Source organism: Callorhinus ursinus, unplaced genomic scaffold, assembly GCF_003265705.2.
Source record: "Callorhinus ursinus isolate GAN/ISIS: 27379988/994484 unplaced genomic scaffold, GSC_fseal_2.0 scaffold6, whole genome shotgun sequence".
NCBI classification, from domain to species: Eukaryota; Metazoa; Chordata; class Mammalia; order Carnivora; family Otariidae; genus Callorhinus; species Callorhinus ursinus.
The window spans coordinates 73063493-73078709 of record NW_027397068.1 but is presented as its reverse complement, the minus strand read 5'-3'; the positions used below and the strand labels follow the sequence as shown (position 1 = coordinate 73078709).

Genomic DNA, 15217 nt, shown 5'->3' with positions numbered 1-15217 from the left:
CACACCCCTGGGCGCCGCGCCAGCCGTCGCCGGCCCTCCGGCCCCGGGGCCCTCGCCTCCCCACGGCGGGCGCCCGCGGCGACCCGGGCCGCGCTCCCCGGGGACGCGGCGGCGGGGTCGGGGTGGGCGCGCGGCGGGGCCCCGGGCGGCGCGGTCTGGCTGAGCGCCACCGCGCGCCAGCCACTCGGCCCGGGCCTGCGAGTGACGGGTGCAGCCTCCGGCCTGGCGCGGAGCTCCATTCGGCCCCTGCCCCGAGCCTGCTCTGCGCTCTGCCCCGGGTCGCGCCCCAGAGGAAAGTTCCAGGGTCACCCACGACTCTCGGAGGTCCCGAGGGCAGCGTGGGGGGACGAAGGACGTGCGCTCCGGGTCCCGCGCCTGTGCCCCGGGGACACCCCCTTAGCCCTCCTGCCCTCGGTGCGCAGAGGCCGCTTGGCGACCCATTGCCGAGCCGGATCCGGGCGGGATTCGATTTCGGTCCCATCTCAGAGATTGCCCAACTTTTTCAAAAAGGCAGCTGCGCAATCTACAGAGTTTAAACGTCTTGTTCAGATTCCTCAAGTTCAGAGTGAAAAACGACCTCGGGCGGGATACACGTTTCCCCAGCCGGGGCCTTCCGACCTACTCTCCGGGCCTGAAATTGCCCGGAAAGGGTGTTGGGTTGGTTTGATGGTTGTTTTTAACTTCTTTTACCCGCTCCCAGAGGTCCACAGAGCTGTGTCCGCACTGGCCTCCAGGCCTCTGCTCCCATCCCTCTGGGCTGCTGTGTCCGGTTCTGGGTCTTCACCGGCCAGCTCGCGGGCCACCCGCCGGCTGCAGGGCTGACAGCGCTGTCCCTGCCCTGGCCTGGCCTCCTCTCTTGCCATGTGTCTTCTGAGAATTTCTCTGGCTCTTCTCTCCAGACCCCCACCCCATCCTCAAAAAAGCTCTGTGCCCTCAGCTTGCTTTTCTTGAAGGGCGGAGAGGTTACCTCCTTCCAGAGCAAGGATTCTGGAGCCAGGCCGCTCTCTTCAGCCTGCTTCACCCCCTCACCGGCTTGTGACCTTGGGCAACCTAATTGGCCAGCTCGGTGTTCTCATCTGTCAAATGAGGCTAATTAGTACCCTCCTGGGGTCTCTGTAAAGACTGAATGAATCAATAGATATAAAGTGCCAGGAAAGTGCCCCATGCATGTAGTATATACCCTTTCACGTGTGGGCTACTATTGCTGGTGTTATTTGTGCTGAGTTCTTGCTCTGGAGACTGCAGGGATGTCCTTAGGATTAGAGGTCCTTTGTGAAATAAAACACCTGATAGTGTGCAGGGCACACAGCGCCGGCTCCCTGATTGGCAGGTTCTATTGTTCTCTTGTTCCTTGATCTCAGCTACTAAAATCCTATCTATCACCAAGTTAGCAATGACTCCTGTGTGGACATGTCTCATGCTCCAGGCTCTAGCCCATATTTTTAACTGCCCCCCTGGGCCCCAGACTCAATCTGTCTTCCTCCCATCCAGCTCTGCCTCCTGCCCCTCCTTTTGGTGTAACCATGGCCCAGCCCCAGACTCTGAATCTCTGGATCTTCTCAACACTCCTCACTTGGCAGGCCTTTCTTCAAATGTCACCTCCCCTCACTGCTCCCCCCCCCACCCTCAGCCTTCCCCACATCACCCAATACACGCACATACGTGTGTGTGTGTGTGCAGTCCGCCCCCTTCCCTGCTTCCTCCATCTCACAGATGCATATTCGTATCCCTTTGTTTGCCATATAGCTCACTTATTTATCTTAGTTGTGTTCCTCCACTAGAATGCAGGTTCCGTGAGGGCAGAAATTTCTGTTTTGTTCACTCTGTGTTGCGACCACCTAAAACAGTGCCCGGTTCACAGTAGGTGCACATACGTGGCTGCTTCTTGACCCCGCCCCCCAGTGCCCCTGGGGGCTCCCCACCTGCAGCCGGCCTGCTGTCCGGCTTGCTCTCCTCACTGGCTGCCCATGGTGCAGCTCGGCAGAGCCTGCCTTGCCTTCCAGATTAAATCCTTATGTCTCACCCTCCCTTTAAGGGTCCCAACCTCTGTTCCTCACCAAGTTGTCCCTTCAAGTGACAGCCAGACGTAGCTACTTGCTAATCCTCAAATCCTTCTTGAACTTTCCTAAATCGATCCCTGTATACACAAAGTTCCCTGTTCCTTCCATTTCACTCTCCTGCCCCTCCCTGCCCACGACCCAGCAGGGCCCGGGCTGAAAGAGGGCACCTGGTTCGTGAAGCGTCCCCCACCACCTCAACTGCCTTCCTTCCCAGGGAATGCCCTCTTTGTCTGTGCTCTTCACACATCTAAGAAACTTCTTGCAAAATTTCACTGCCTTTTTCTTTGTATTGTACTTGTCCGGGTATTTTAATTTTTTTTAATGTAGTATACAGTCAAGTAGACCTAGAGTATTGCTAAGATCACGGACTTTGGAGCCAGACCTACTGGGTCCAAAACCCCTTCTACTTCTTGCAGTGAATGACCTTGGGCAAGTTATTGAGTTGTCTTCCATAAAACTGTGTAAGAATAAACTATCTCATTTTTAAGGCAAATCACTTAGAATAGTACTTGAAACACGGTAAGTGATATATATGAGTCAGCTATTAAGAAGAGCAATAAAAAAAATATCACCCACCCCCAGAATTAGCAAATGTCATGTTGTTATGTTTGTTTTAAGGATACTGTTATTAAGAACTAGCATTCCTAGACGCAGTTGAAGTCTCCTTCAGATGCCTTCAGATCCTGTTCCCTTTCCCCTCCCTCCCACCCCGAGGCAGACATCCGGCCCTTTCTTGAGAAGGTGGGCCAGGGGAAAAGGCCCACCCAGGCCCAGGAGGAGGCCTTGAGACCATCGGACAGGGAGTCTTGGGGTCCCAGCTCCCAGAGTTTGGGTAGGAGGGATGCGCTGCATCCTCAAAAAGACAGAGCAGAGATGGGCTTCAGGTGGGTACAACCTCTTGGCTCTGGGGCTGGAGCAGAAGAAGGCCAGAGCTCCACTCCCAAAGGCACCAGACCTTTCTTCCCCAGGTGTAGCTATCGTGAAGTTGTTAATATTCATCTTGTCCAGTTTTCATCCTTTTAATACACATGTATCACACACAAACAATATATAGTACTTGGGGTGCTCTGACATTTACATAAGTGGTCCCATACTCCCCATATTTTCCTGTTACTTCTCGTTTTCAGTCCACATTATATTTTTGAGACTCACGAGCCTATCATTAGCCTTGATAAACGTGGATCTATTTCATTTAATCCATCTGCTACGGATCATTCTTTTGAATGACCGTACTACAATTTATCCATTCCCCGACTGAGACATCTAGCTCATTTTTAATTTTCCACAATTACAAATAACACTGCAATGAACCTGTTGTTCACATTCCCTTGTGCACTTGTGCAAGAACTGTTGAACTGTTGAGAGGTAAATGCCTAGAAATAGGTTCGCAGGGCCACAGAGTGTATGTATTTGGAGTTTTGCCAGACATTGCCAAATTGCTTTCGGAGGGGTGGTCCCACCATGTATCCTGCCAGCGTCATATGAGGTTGTTCACATCTGTGCTGACATTTGGCTTTGTTAAACTCAAGCGCACTAGCAGATACTCTGGGTAGAAAATGCAGTCTCACTGTTCTGATTTGCGTGTCTTTGATGTGGTCAGATGGAACATATTCTTCATGCTTACTCATCGTTCAGGTTTCATCTTCTGGGAGAGGCCTCTTCATATCCTCTGTCTGTGTTCTCTTCGTTATTTGTTTCTTCTTATTGGACTTTTGGGAAGTTAATTTGTTTATTTGTGTATTCTCCTTTATCAACTATATAGGTTCTGTCTTCTCAGTCTGTTAACTTTGTTTATAGTGTCCTGCTGACTACAAAAAGTTTTAAGTTCAAATGTAGTAAAATATATCAATTTTCCTTATAGCCTCTGGGTTTTTTTGCGTTTTGCTAAAAAAAAAAAAAAAAGAAAATACTGCATGAATGTGTTTCTGCATTCTCATTCTGTTCTACTGTGCTAGCTCCATGCCAATATTTCCTTGTTAATTATGACAGCTCTATAAGAATTCTGATTACCTGGTAGGGCAAGTCCTGCCTTCTCTCCCTAAACTTGTTCCTCTTCAGAATTATCTTGGAGACTTGGGGGCTTTTTTCTTCCATATAAAATTTCTACTTTACTAAGTGCCATAAAAATTCGGCTGGGATTTTGATGTGGAACTCTGCTTGCGTGTTATTTTTCCCATGGCTTTGTAGGTTTTTGAGAGAAAAGCCAAATCACATTCATCTTTCTATCCTAACCCATTGGTATCTATTTTCTATCTGCACATGTGACTATTTAAATTTAATTTAATTAAAATTAAGGAAAATAAAAAAATCTGTTCCCTATGAGCCATGTTTCAAGTGTTCAACAGCCAATGTGGCTAATGGCTACCGTATTGGACTAAGCAGATACAGAACATTTCCTTCGCCACAGAAAGTTCTGTTGGACAGTGCAGATCTAGACATAGTGATCATTAAATGTTTGCTGAAGAGACATGATAAGAATCAATAGGCCTACAACCTTCAGCCTTTGTAAAACATCCTAACTTTATTCTTTTTGAAAAGGTAATTGTTTGGGTTTTTCACATAAAAATTTATAGTTGGCATTTTTTATTACGTTTAGGAATGGATATACCAAGTATTCGGGTGTATTCACCACATATCGAGTTACCAAAATATGTCATAATGACATTTATGCTGTTTGTAAAGCACAAAAAAATTGGTTTGCTTAGGAATACTATAATAAATCTTGAAATTAAACTTTTCAAAAAGGTCCATTGAAAGAAAATTGAGCAAGTGAATTGGTACATGTGCGCAGGGCTAAGGAAAAAAATTAGGAATTGTATTTTCTTTTTAGTTTTTTAATAAATGGGTGAGAATATCTGAAACACTCTCATTCTTACCATATTTGGCACAGAGTAGCTATTTTTTAACTTAGTTTGTAAATGTTGTAAAAGCTACAAGTCACTCCCATTATTATGGCCTAACTCTGGACCCTAACATTGATTTAGATGGACCACTCTTCATAATTATCTTTTTCTGACCCATTCTCTTGCTATCTGATTACAATTTGGACATCCCTATAAGAAAGTTTCTGGTTTGGGGGGAAACACTATACATACTATTATCCTTTTTGTAATCAATGCTCACTCTATACTTGACCATCTAGGAACTTAGACTTAAAGTCCTCTTTGGAGAAGGTGTAGCCTTGGCGAAAACCTGCGGAAATATTCCAGAGTTGAATTTTGACAAGGCAGAAAAACTCAGTGAAGTCCAAGAGACTTGTAGCGTTCCTGTTTATTCTGCTGATGATATGGCAGCAAGCCCTTCACCACTTCCCTTCCAGTACTTGTGGGTTTTGTGCTGTTCTCACAAGTGCAAGGTGAAGTGCATTGCAACTCTTGGAAACCTTTTCATCACAAATGGTTGAGTCCAGGAATGGCAAGTGGGTTTCTTTTTATGCCCCGCCACCCATCTTTTGGCAGAAGCTATCTAGAGGATACCTTTATTGAGAACAACTTTGAGGTTGAGTCCAAAACAGTCCATGATTGATTGGTAATGTCAGATCGGGGGGTGGGGGTGGGAAACAGTAGTACAAGTGTAAAAGAGTGGTCATCCTTCTATTGGTCAGTGCAGCCTGGCAAGTGCCAAATTGCCGTAATACTGCCTCTGGGTCTCCAAGGCTCAGAACATCTATTACTTTGGGGATTTGTGAAGGTCTTGGTGAAAAGCCACTGTGCAATTTATTGCTAAAATATTGTCCGGAGGTTCCTGCCATTGAACCGCATTGTGGATGAAACTGTCTTTTAGTGGGGGTGCCTTCAATAGTTTGAGAGTAGTCCCCCTGGGCTGACCATTCAAGAGAGATGCACTGTTTCTGAATCTCAGTGCCATCACACCTAAATCCCATTAATGCAATCTTTGAATGAGAGCAGGCAGTCTTGAGAAAGGGGCAGGCATCAATTAAAACTTGAGTCACCTCTCAACTAATTAAACTTAAAAACTGAAGAATAACACCTTCATTGAAAATTACCTTCTAGAAACATAGTTACTGAAATGGAATGATGCTCACAACCTGGTCCATAAAAGAAATAGGTGACAAAGACTGCATTTGATATCAGCGCATCTCAACCTACCTGTGGTAAAAGAGTCATGTTTGTCTGTTTCCTATCTATTGCAAACCAGTATGTGGCTTTACTGGGCATAAAGAGCTTGAAGCTCACAACACATACAACCCCAAAGTGAACTTAACAACATCAGAACTGGTCTACATCCTGTTCAAGGAGACCTGTCAACCAGTCACTTACTTCATGGTGATGTCAGATAGTACAAAAGTTTCTATATGCTTACTCCCAATTTCTGCACTCATCTGACTGCAAACAGAGGACAGCAATTCATAGACTGGCTCTTAATAGTGCATTCTATGCAATCCAATTTTTGGTAAAATAACATTTTATATTTATATTTATATTTATATTTATATTTATATTTATATGAGAAGTCTTTACTGTACCCTCGGTACACAAATAGATGTTCTAACACTGCAGGCCTTCAACGAGTATTTGTGGATTGACTGACTTCTCCAGAGTCCATATATGCATGAAAGATGGTCTAGAGGGATGAGCGCTGTGTTCACAAAGTCACACCAAGGGCCTTTGAATGTTTAGCTGATTTCATGAGCTAAAGGCTTTCTTTCCTTTTTTTTTTTTTTTTTGTGTGTGTGGTGTAGGTTTTATTTCATCATCATCAACTGAACTCTGCCATCCAGCTAGACCTGGGGAGAAGGAACCATGGAGCCCGCAGAACTGCAGCAAGAGCACAGAGATTCTGGGGTATCTCGAGCAGGTGGGGGTGGAGGGGTGCTCTCCCGAGCTACACAAGGAATGGTCTGGTAGTTAAGATAAAACACGAGTCGGATTTCCTAGATCTGTCCACAGTCAGCAATGGTGATCTTCTTGCTGGTCTTGCCGTTCCTGGACCCAAAGCGCTCCATGGCCTCCACGATGTTCATGCCCTCTTTGACCTTGCCGAAGACCACGTGCTTGCCATCCAACCACTCAGTCTTGGCAGTGCAGATGAAGAACTGGGAACCGTTCGTGTTGGGTCCAGCGTTGGCCATGGACAGGATGCCAGGACCCGTGTGCTTCAGGATGAAATTCTCATCATCAAACTTCTCCCCATAGATGGACTTGCCTCCAGTGCCGTTGTGGCGTGTGAAGTCCCCCCCCTCCCCCCGGCACATAAATCCCGGAATAATCCTGTGAAAGCAGGAACTTTTATAACCAAATCCTTTCTCCCCAGTGCTCAGGGCACGGAAGTTCTCTGCTGTCTTTGGAACGTTGTCTGCAAATAGCTCGAAGGAGACGCGGCCCAAGGGCTCGCCGTCCACGGCGATGTCGAAGAACACGGTGGGGTTGACCATGGCTGGGCGGCGAAGGCGGCTCCGGGTCGGTGGCGTCTGCAAGGCCGAGCTAAAGGCTTTCAATTTGTAGATTACTCTCCTTTTGGAATTAATTTTTGTTTGACTTTGTAAATCACAGATGCTTACTTTCCCAGTCTATATCGGAGTCAAAAAGTAAGTTCTAGTTCTGGTTGGGCCAATAAATAATTTCTTTCTAAAAGTACAGTAAAGTTAAGATCATGAGATCGTTTCCTGGCAATAAGATGCAGTGAGTTCAAGTTCTCCTTTCCTTTAAATACAAAGACAAAAATGTATAAATTGAGGTAATCTGGGTCCTTTAAAGCGCAGTTTGAATGTATGTATTAACACAGGTGTCCTAATGCAGGTTGTGAAATGCTGGTAGATGGAATATCCAATTTTGTGAGATTTTAAAGCTCTGTCTTAACATGAAAAGGTGAAAGCTATCTGAAAAATTCAAAATGAAACCTTTTTAAAATGTGGCCTGAAGGAATAGTATGAGTATAAGAATACCCAGCATGAAATCTTTCTATAAATAACAATGATCTGTGGCTATTGGACAGGAGGATACACAAATATTTCTGTTTTATTTTTTTCTATATTTTTATTGGATTAATTGTGGTCTAGGTGATTGTACCATTTATCTTGAGTGTAGCAATTGGACGGCTGTGTTTGAGACACCACTATAAATATTAGGAGAAGAGGCCAGGCGGAAAAGAAGATGTTATAGATAGGAAACTAGTATGAGCAGCAAGATGGGGAGAGGATAATAAATCTCTATTTCATTTTCATATTAAGATGCCTTAGACTCTGGAACCCAGAGTCTAAATTCTAATCCCAAATGTACAGTGAGATAAGAAGTATGTGGGATGTGTTTACTTGTCCTAAAAAGAGATTAGAGCTCTCCGTGTTACTCATTTCTGCCTCTCTGCCAGGCAGGGCCGCTGAGACCATGGGTCTCTCTCGTGCCTCATGGGGGAAGCCTCATCGCCTTCCTCAGCTCAGCCTCAGGCTTCAGGGGGCGGCCAGGCTGACACCCCCCTCTGAGCCCCATAACATTCTCCTCGAGAGGTGTCCTCGGAAAGCAGAGGCTCCCCACGGAAGTTCACTGTACCAAAAGGCAGGCTACTGTTCCTTTCAGTCTTTTCATCTAAACGAAAACTTCCTGCCAGCCGGCCTTTCCTCTGCCCTTCACCCCTGACACTCAGGCTCTCTGGTGAACTTCATGGACCCAAACTCTGCCCAGGACACGCTGTGCGCTTTCCCCTCTACATCCTTTCTCCCCCTCAGAACCGCACTCCCCCAGGAATATGGTCCCTTTACGGAGGAGAAACACAGGCTTGGGAAGATTAACATCACTTGTTCAAATGTCCCCCAAGTGTCAGTAGCTAATGGGGAATGCAGACCGTTTCTGCGTTCCCAGCCACCTGCGTCGGGGGAGGGGGGGCGTCGCCTCCACCGAGATGCCGCCTTTGCCTTTTCTTTCGTACTTTTCCCATGACCTTCATGTGAGTACAAGACATTTTTTGCTTTTGCTTGAGACCTGGGTCTGGTTTTGTTTTGTTTGTTTTAAGTAAAACCACCTTATGCTTTCTGTAACGATCTCTATACAACACTTCTGACAAAAGCTATTGTAGGGGTTCTTTTTTCACCGAGAGACATTTTAGAAGTCGTGTAGTCTAATTTTCTTATTTTGTAGTCAAGTAATTAAGGACCAAAAAGATCAAGTAACTCAGCTAACAGGACTTCAGTCAGCTCGTGGCCCCGTGGGAGCAGGATGCAGGCCCACTCTCTATTATCAAGTGCTGACTCAGACTATCTTGTGAAGCTGTCATTTCATAAATTATTCTTTTGACTACAAATATGGCACATTCTAGAAACTTTGAAAATCTTTGCCTTTCAATGTCAAAATTAATTTGTATGAATATAAAGCCTCCTCATTCTTCACTGAAATAACATAATCAGTTAAATTTTTTATAGTGAAGAATGGGAGATTTTGTTGCAAAAATAAAGATTTTTAGCATTTGTAACACTGGAAAAATAAAATGACCCTAATAATTCCAAAGCATTATATCTGTTTAGGTGGGGAAGAAGGATAACTTGGCAAATGCGAGTAAGCTCCCTACCTGGATTAATAGCATCGTGACAACCTCAGTTTCCTGGTTTCAACAACACACCACGGTTATGTAAGGTATGATCACGGGACAAACTGGGTGAAGGGTGCACAGAAACTCTCTGTACTATTTTTGCAACTTCTCGTGAGTCTTGAACTATTTCAAAATAAAAAGTTAATTTTAGAAAAAGTATTGATATATTGCTATGACAACTGGTCCTGAAAATTTTGTGCCCAAAATGACCGTGCCATTGAGTTCTTCCTTTCAAGGACAGGACAGTTACCACACTCCAAACCCAGCCCCGCCTCCCTGGCCCTGTGCCGTCCTCTGTCTTCCAAGGAACCAGCTTCAAACCTCAAGGGGTTAACTAGCGTTTTACAGGCTGGCCTGAGAATGGACAACTCCTTCTTACTATTGTGTCCTTGGGGAAATGCTCCTGTGTTCCAGGACCCAATTCACAAGTGTACTTTCAGGTCCCCGCCCATTTGTAAATTGAGGGTCGTTTTATGTGTGTGCTGTCTTGAGTGTGACCTTGGGTTCAGCACAGAGAACAAGTGAAACTGAAGCCACAAGCTATGGATTTCTTCTGTTTTGAAATAAGCATTCATCTTGGGATAGACAAAGAAAGAAGTGTGACCAATAGGTGATCAATTATGTTTTGCCAAAGCCAAAGTCTTATAAGAAGGCTGTGACCAAACCCCCCCCAAAAAAACCCAAAAACAAAAAACAAAAAAAGCTATTTGTGTTTCTTCTACTCTTTGACTGTTTCAGTCCCTGGTGTTCGTGATCTTGTTGTCTTTGCTTACGTACACGTGGTGTATGGGTTTTGTGTGCACATCTCGTAACTCACCTGAAGACCCACCAGAACAGTTTGTATTTGATAAGCTGGCATATCAAATACACACACACACACACACACACACACACACACACACACATATCTATATTCACATACCCCATGTCTTTTATAACACAGACAGCTACTATAGCAAGGTGGTTCACTTCTGGAAATGGCCCTAGAATTCTTCTGCTGTCACTTATTTGCTGGGTGTCTTAGACACATCACTGACCCCCGCTGAATCTCAGTTTCTTCTTTAGCGAAACGAGGGTAAATAATAGTATTAAGCCCACAGAATCATAGGGAGAAATAAATGAAACACTGGAAGTTGACTGCTTAGCACAACATTGGACAAAAAGAAGGGTTCAGTGTTATCCGTTCTTCAGAATGTTCCCCGTCTTTAGACTGCACTCAATCCCACCTCCCCCATGTCTCTTCCCTGCATTTGCTTCTCATAACTCCTGGGTATTTATGGCCATGTTATTGCACCTACCCTCAATACCCACCACTTAGCAAGAGGTGCTGTTTTCCAGCTGTGTCCTACAAATTATGAGTGTCTTCTTAATCTCCCTAACGACCAAGACTGCATTATGTATTTCTCTCGTATGTGTTTCCCAATGTAATGCTGGACATTTCACAAGATATTCTGCAAATAATCCACTGGCTCTCTGTGTCACTTTAAGGGAAACTTAATGAGCCATTTGGCTAATAGTTCAGAATATTCATATTCTCTGAAACACGTTTTTTTTTAATGCTTTGGTTTAATAATACCTTCCCTTATATACAAGTGAGAAAAATAAATTAGGTCCTCGGTGGTTTCTAGAAACCATTCTTCCCCATTCATCCAAGAGCAAGAAAACCACGAGCTCACACCCAAGGGGGCCCAGATGCCCAACGCAGTTCCTCAGTATTATTCCACTGACGTTTTCTGATGTGCTTCTGATCTGCCCGTCATGAGTTGGTATCGCCAAAAAGCAAGTTACGAAGGGAACTCGGCAGGGCACCAGGTGATTTATGCCTTGGCGCCCTGGCAGGTTATCATATAGGCCCAGTCTAAAAGGTCCTCAGTTTGCCTTGTTGGCAGGCGTTTGTTGAGAGGAGCGCATTATATGCACCAGATGGAATGATAGACAAACTGATTTTTAAAGAAATCTTCCCACTTGGCTATCTTACGACTATGAAGTCTCCGTTGGAGAACATCAAACAAATTTCTGCAGATGTTTGTCTGAAGCGATTAGCCTAATCCTCCCTCAGATGTTGAATGACGCAAACAGCATGGGAATCATAATTCTAAGTATGATTTTTCAGATGGCGAGCCCCTTCTGCATGGTATTTGTTAATACAAATATTTAGGAAATTTGGCTTGGGAAAAAAATGTGAAATTGAGCTTTAAATACCAGCTCTGTGATAGGATTCGAGATTAGCATTATCCTTTCAGGAAAAGCAACGCTCATGAACTTGTGAGCGGTGGAGACTTTTCCAGAGGCTGTGTGAATGAACTGCATGAGTGCTCCCTGCTCACAATGCAGTCCTTTAAACTTTAGACAGTGGACAGTCAGGAGTGTTGTGACATTAAAGAAAGACCATTTAACACGGTATAAGATCACCTGTAGAAATCAACTAGACAGGTGGATTTTTTACACAATAAAGTAGCTTTTAACTTTTAAACAGGAACTGTGGATTCTAGTCCAGGGCGCATGTGTAGATACACCTAAGTTTCTGAAATCTCAAATTTAAAAACCTAAAATATTTAGGTTTAAAGTTCGCCATCCAGACATGTTAGAAAATAATTCTTACCCTTCCTGACAGAGGCTGGCGTGAAGCCCCAAAGGAAGCAAGACCTGACTTTAACCTACTTACATTTCAAATGACAAAATAGTAACTTTATAGGTCTTATTTCCTTGAATCCCCAAACCATTAGGAAGAACAAAAAGTTTTGTACAAAACAAACACAAACTTCATAAAATAAGTGGAATCTTTCAGATAGGCATAGATTTTCCTCCCATGGAGGAAAAAATCATTAATTTCTAAAACATGTCATAAACTCAAAATACATTGCTTATTGAAAAGCAGATATTGTAAAAACTGTCAGACTCCATTTTGTTTTAGAGGATGGCACTAGAAAAAAAAAATCACTGCATAGGAGTTAAATAGGAATCACGTCTGATGTTACTAGAATAACCCCACTGTGTTAATAAACTGTAAGACTGTCTTAGGCAAGCTTTAAAAGATACTAAAACTTCAAGGTGTAACTTGAAGGGAAGAAAGAATTCAAATAAGTTTGGGTAGGCTTTGCAACCAAATTTTACTTTTTTACTCTAAAACTTCTCAGAACCCTCAAGGTGCATTGTGTGTTTCCAAGAGGGCAGTGTGTTGTGCACGGTCTTGTCCACTTATGTTGACCATGGAATCCTTCTACCACAGATCGGTCTTAAAGGACGGATATATCCTGGCAGCATGTTTGGGGAAACCTACACAATGCTGCGAATGGTTTGATGAGGTCTGTGATGGTCTCCTGTGGGTGAGAGAAGCATGGTGGGACCGTGCCCATGTGACTTGGTGGCTTGATGGCTAGTTAGAGAACCAAGCCCAAAAAGTGTTAAAAAGGAACCAGTTCCACAAAATTGCAATTAGCCCTGTCTTCATTTTCATTCGTTCATTCATTCGTTCATTCATTCATTGAGTCCCGTTGTTGGGCCAAGTGCTAGAGGTACAGAGATTAATAAAATACTGTTCTTTTCTTTAAAGAGCTTACTCTCTACAGCAGGAAGGGTAAGAGGCATGTGGCCTCAGATCAGAGGCCCGAACGCTGGGGACATAAAAGAGCGGTGGTCAGTTAGTTCTGCCTGGGAGTCAGACAACCCCTTCGGCTGGGTCTGATACATGGGGTGAAGGGCATTCCAGACTGGGGAGGATGAAGGTACAAAGGCAAAGACAAGGAAGCCACATGTCACATTTGGAAGGCTGCAGATCTCTTCCTACAGCTGGGATTCAGAATGAAGAAATTCCTTCAAAAGATGAGGTTGCTAAATTGAGGAAAATTCCTTTAAGGATATGGGCCTGGAGGCAAGGTGGCCATGTAGGTGGTCTGAGAGAGAGGGGAGAGGAAGTGGCGGCTGCACTTAGGAGTGACACTGGAGACAGAGGAGACTGAAGGATGGGAGGGATGTTGAGGAGATCGTAGGAAGGCACTGGGAATCTAGGGTGACCCCAGGCATCTGACTTGGCAGCTGGGGGAATGGATGGTGGTACCAGTCAAGAGCTTAAAGAAGCAGGAAGCGAGGAGAAAAGGGGAAAAATCTGTTTTAGGCATGTTGAACTTCAAGCCTCCAGGGAACATCCAGATGGTGCTGTTTGACTGGCAATTTACTGGTTACAGGAGAAAGCCATCTGGGCAGCAGGTCAGAGCTTGGGAAATTGTTTGCCTGTATCTTCAATTTCTCTTTTCATTGTTATTTAAGCATGCTTAGGTCTCTCTGCTCCAAGAAGGGAAAGAAAGGAGGGAGACGGAAGGGAATAAAGGGAAAGAGAAGAGAAAGGGCGAAAAGAGAGGAGGAAGAAGGAAGAAGCCAAGTTTCCTAGAACCCCATTCCTCCCGGGCGCTGCCCACCCCTTCTCCAGGTCGCCTGCTTCTCCCCACCTCTACTGCTGTCACTTCACCTGGAGCCACCACTCCACTAAGACTATGACGGCAAGATCACTAAGGACCTCCTTTTGGTTTGCCACTTGCAACAACATGGGTGGATCTAGAAAGTACAATGTTAAGCGAATTAAGCCAGTCAGAGAAAGGCAAATACCCTCTGATTTGACTCATATGTGTAATTTAAGAAACAAAACAAACAAAGGGGGGTGAGGGAGACAAACCAGGAAACAGACTCTTAACTCTAGAGAACAAACAGATGGTCACCCGAGGGGAGGTGAGTGGGGGGAATGGGGGAAATAGGTGAAGGGGCTTAAGAGGACACTTACCACAATGAGTGCTGGGTAATGTATGGAAGTGTTGAATAACTGTATGGTACACCTGAAACTAAGAGGACACTGTGTGTTAACTACACTGGAATGCTAAAGAATCTTTTTGGCTAAATCCAGTTGATAAAAACCCGGTTCATCTTTGACTTCCTAGCCACCCACCTTCAGTGCTACTGAATTCTTCCTCATTCCAGAAGTGCTTCCTTCCCTTGGTTGCTGCAAGGCCCCAAAGCCCACTCCTCAGACCTCTTGTTGGGTCCTTTCCTCCTGTCCGCTCCTTCCACGCGGACATTCCAAAAGCTTCCCTGCAAAGAGCTTTCCCAAGCCCTCCTTGGGCAGTCTCAGCGGCCCCATGGCTCCAGCTATTCATATTAAAGCAGCTGCGGCTACAGTAGCAAATGTACCCCAGATATACAATGTCTCAAAGTTGATGGGTGCTTGCTTTTGCCCCGTCAAGGAGCAACGCAGAGCCTCATCTCCTGGTGCCCCCAGATTGGCCATTCTCTTACTTCCACCCTGTTTCCCTCCTCCTACCTCATTTTGGGAGGCAGAATTTTTGTTTGTTTATACTTCCTCTGCTCTTACCTCTTTTGGTGGAATGGAAACCAGAATGTTCCAGATATTTTTCACGCACTTCATCTCATTTAAACAGTTATGCTATTTTTCATAGAGAAAACCAAGATTTAGAGAGAGAGTCAATTCACCCAAAACAGCAGGTACAGAACTAAAACCCAAGCCTGTCAAATTCTAAATCTGATGGCTTTCCCACCTGGTCGTGCTGCTCTTTTTTTCTCTTTCGGAAAGAGTGAAGTTCAAACAAGAACAAGTCAACCATCAGTAAGAG

General features: G+C 44.8%; 1 pseudogene; it reads right to left on the bottom strand.

The window, feature by feature from the left end:
• Positions 1 to 6773: 6773 nt before the first annotated feature.
• Positions 6774 to 7492, bottom strand: LOC112819393 (peptidyl-prolyl cis-trans isomerase A pseudogene; annotated as a pseudogene).
• Positions 7493 to 15217: the final 7725 nt, after the last annotated feature.